We start from the raw sequence: 4,657 nt of genomic DNA, 5'->3' as shown, positions 1-4,657 counted from the left end.
GGGGGCTCACATCTCCCGGCCCGGGGGAGTCGGCTCCCCAGCGCCGGCGCCGCGCAGGTGGAAGGAACCGGCGGGCGGGGCGGGGAGGGGAGGGCAGGGAGGAGGAGCCGGGCGGGGGTGCTGCCGCCGCGGGCGGGCGGGAGAGAGGGCTGCGGGGGGCGGTGGGTCCCGTCCGGGTGGGGGGTGCTGCCGTCGGCCCCGTCTTCCCGCCGTGGCGCCGTCTCCAAGGCCAGGGATGTCTTCTGCTGCGCCCCCCCGGTGCTTTCGCTGATGAGTAACTCTCCCTCGAAGCCACCGTGAGACGTGGGTGGGATGTTGTTATATCCCACTCCGTTTTTTTTTTTTTAGAGGAAGCTGAAGGCCAACGTGCTGCATCTTTGGGAGTTCCGATGTCTGATTTTTCCCATTACTTTACATTAAATAGTCTGTTTGAAGATGGGAAGAGGCTATGGAGTCTCCATCCTTGGAGATACTCAAAATTGAACCGGTCACAGAGCTGAGCACCCTGCTCCACCTGACCCTGGGTGGACTAGAGGGTCTACAGAGGTGCGTTCCCACCTCAGTGACTCCGGGATTATGAGAAATAACACGTTTTGGTTGTGAGCAGAGCTCTCACTGAGTTTGTGTGGAGCTGCTCAGTGCAACCGTCGGAGCAGAAGGAGGTGAGGGAAGCTGCAAAGGGAGCAGGCTGTGCTGCTGGGGTGCCAGAGACTGAATACTTGGGGAGGCTCTAGCAGTTGAAAGAGCTGTGACATGGGCCCTTCTTCCCTCAGAGGGACCCCTGCTTGCTCCTTTCCTGCCAGCTGGCCTTTTCGCTGGCCTCTCAGTTGTTTTGTCTCCCTTCCACTTTATGCCGCCCCCCCCCCCATCCTGGCACCCATTTGCCAGTTTCCAGTTTCTCTGCCCTTTCATCACCAGTCACCTCCTTGCCATTTCCCTCAGGCTTTTCTACAAGCAAGAGCTGCTACCTGACTGCTGCATATCCATCCGCTTCAAAGCGATGGTCAGCATGGGTATGGAAAGGTACTTTGATGGAAGATCCCACTGCTTTTTCTAACTGGAAATTTTTCTACATTCAGCTGAAGCGTCTTGAACTCTTGTGGATAAACATCGTTGGTATTTTAAGCAGAAGTGGGAGGAGGAGACCTTCTGGTGGTTTTTTATTCCCCTACCCTTGTTCTTGGAAATGTCCCAGCTGACTTGGCTTAAAGCCCGAGGGACACTTCAGCCTGGCTTCTAGGCTGGAAACCTTGTCACAAGTGCTTAAAGTCTGTCAGTGTTGCAAAGAGTGAAACTAGCCCCTCAATTTCGGTGTCTCCTTTTCCATTTTCTTTTTTTTTTTCTTGAAGAAAAAAAAGATTGTATATCTTTGCTTCCTGCCAGAGTTTGGCACTGCCCATATGCTCTGCTGTCACCTCTCACTGACTCTACTGCCCATGACAGCGGAGCTTTGTTTCTATCATAATTTGGTCTTTTTCTTCTCCAACTATTTTTTTTTTCTAAATTAAAGGATATATGTAATAAATTAGTGATAGGAAAATCTAATATTAGCAGGACAGTGTCTCTCTCATTTACAGCACACCAAATTTGCATTAGCCCTTAAGTTCTGTAGATTTACTCCAGATCAATTGTAGAAGAGAGTGGTTAAGAACAGAATATAACTGCTATCCAAAGTGGCCAAAAGATTGAATTGGTTGAATATTTTTTTCTTTATTATAAAAAAATAGTTCAAGAAGTGAAGTTATTTATACAATGGGAAAAGTCTGAAGTCCATTTAGGATTATGTACCAGTTAAGTTTGAAAAAAAAATTTCCAGTCCTTGATAAGTTGATTTGTACTCCTTTTTAGCTGTTGGGGCTATGAGATGGTGTAGGGATTAGCTCCTGCCTTTGTCAAACAAGCATGGGAAAGAGATGATAATCTTTCCTGATAAGATGCTGTGTAACAGGTGTTGAGGAGCAGCTTGCTTCTCCCAGGAACTTGCTGGCAGGCTTGGGGTGTTTCTTTGCTTCTTCACCTGACCTCCTTAGTCCCAGAAGCCCAGCAGGAGGGAGGAGATGCTGAGCGTGACAGGCTCGAGGGTGTTAACCAGCTCAAATGCATCAGTCTGGGACTGCAAGGGTCTTTTTTTTCCCCCCTGATCATGAGAGAAGCAACTGAAATCAAGTCATAGCTGGGCTTTTCAGCAATCTCACTCTCATTCTGAGTACTGCTCGTGTTTCCAAGAAATATGTTTGGTTTATGGAACAGTGCACATATATGCATGTACATGAACATAGACAACTTTTGGCTTCAACACTATCTTTAATTCTACGCTCCTTTCTCAGTCTAAGTTGCTGTTGAATTGTATTGGAAATTTGCCTAAGCAAGGCATGCAGTGTCTGGCCTTCTGTTTATGCCAGATGATGGTGATATATTGACCACATTTGGGTGGTGACTATTATTGGGTGTGTTAACGGATGAAAAGTGAGGTAGGTGGACTGCATAGATATTACTACAGATCATGTTTGTTGTCCGCAAGCAATAAAAAAACCTGCTTGGAGAAAATAGAATTTGATTTTAGTCTAGAACATCAGGTTGCTGATGTATCCCCCCTGAATCTCTGCATGCTATCAGTGAAGAAAAGACTTTTCTGAGGCTTTTCCTCCCACCAGCAAATAGATTGCCTCAGAAAATGAGAGCCTACGCTTTACTCTGTAAATAGTTTAACTCAGGAGTGTAAATAAAAGACTTGTTTCAATGCAGATAGCATCAGACATTGCCAAACGTATTCAGAAAGAACAACATGAGCACTAGGAAGGAACTGGAAAGTTCAGAGATGTGAGCATGATCCTATCCAGCCTTGAAAAACTCATCTTTCTATGGAAATATTTAAATGGTTGTAATCAAACATGCCAGCAGGCTGCCCCGGCCAATTTTTAAATTATGCGTGCAAAAGACAATCTTCCACTGAAAACATTTCAGGAAATTTTTGCCTTTGCATTAATTCAATAAGACAGTAGCAGCTTGGTATTCTTCAGTGAAACTTAAATAAAAAGTGCTTGAAAATATTAAAAGATGCTACCAGACTTGTTTTGAAATCCAGATGTAGAACTGAGAAAGACGTTGTTTGTGTTTTGTGCTCACTATAGGAACAGACCTGCGTGCCTTGTGTATCCTGAGCACCAGCCACCTTGCAGTCATGAGTTACAGATTTTTTTTGGTGTAACCAATGGATTTAGGGTTAGACTGGGATGCTTTTGTTCTGATAATGTACAGTTTAATGCCTTTCATATTTGCATATTTCCTTTGCCCGCTCCTCGGTTCTGTGCTGTTGAATCTCTATTGTGCCAGCCAGGTTAAAACTCGGGCGCAGGTTTTGCCGGTGCAATCAAGAGGCGATGGTCTTGCCGTTCAGCTTAGCAGGAGATAGATGGAAAAGTGTTATCTTTGGCTAGAGCCTGCTATTTGTTGCTTTGCCAATAAGTGCCTCTGATACTGTCCACGTCAATGGGAAGGCAGCTTTGCCGCCCTCCATGCTGTTATTTAAAAAATTGTAACAAGAAAGTGTCTGAAGGAAAGTACAAACAGAACTCATTCATTTTTGATTCTTCCTTTCTGATTATGAAATTCAGTCACATCTTGACAATAAAAGAAATATATACCTAGGAAACAATAAGTTAAATAGCATTTTTTTGCTTCCCTGATATGTGAATCTATCAGAGCTTTCAAAGAGAAAGCTGAGGAGGGCAAAGTAAAATTGTTCTTAGTGAAGTGAGTTTTGAGTGATGACTCACGTTTCTCCAGACAGAGTTTATAGGTTATTCCTCATGCTTTCAGTGTAACAACCGTTATTCATCTTCCCCCATAAAGTACTTCTTGTGAAAGAGATTCTTCATCATCTTGTTTCCTAACATATTTTTGTTGCTTACTATAAAAGATCATACAAAAGTTCATTATTTCCAAGGTATACAGAGTAGCACGGTTATTTTCAGTCACAGGCTTAAGGAAAGGATCAGATGTTTGTATTTCACCAAGAACATGGGTAAGAGATCTTGTTTAAACAGTGTTCCTCTCCAGAACTTTGGAAAAAGAAACATCTCGGAAAGTCCTGCTATTGCTCGCAGTGAACTGGAACACCTTAAAAATTGCTTGTTGCATCTTCCTTTGCTCTCAGTAGATTGATTGACTAAACAAAACAAGTATTCTTAAGCTCGTAATTAAAACAAATAGCCATCAATGAAAACGTCATTCTTATACACAGCTATAATTGGAAATACACCTTTACAGAGCACTCCCTAAAGGACAAGCTCAGGTGGATGAGACTAGCACATATTCTAAGCCCTGGAGATCGTTAAACTGTGGAACTTCTGCAAATGCTTTGTCTCTTGCCTCTCACAAGCTGTTGCTAAAAAATGCAAACTTGAGCAAGGGAAAAGTTCGGATATCCAAGATCCAGTGTGTGTGTGGATGCTTTGCACGTAGGCTCCCTTCAGTGAAAAGGGTGGGCATGGAGATATACCTCCTTGTCCACTCCTGTCCCCTTCCACAGCAATCAGAGCAGCAGCGCTATCTGTGCTAGATGAGATGGTCCCACCTGCAGCTGACCCCCATCTCCCCCATGTCATGGCTGAATTGAAGCGAGTCTTCCTCAGGAGACTGTCTTGACTGTGTTTCA

Source organism: Vanellus vanellus (assembly GCF_965231255.1).
Source record: "Vanellus vanellus genome assembly, chromosome: 3".
NCBI lineage: Eukaryota > Metazoa > Chordata > Aves > Charadriiformes > Charadriidae > Vanellus > Vanellus vanellus.
This window is presented reverse-complemented; position numbering follows the sequence as displayed.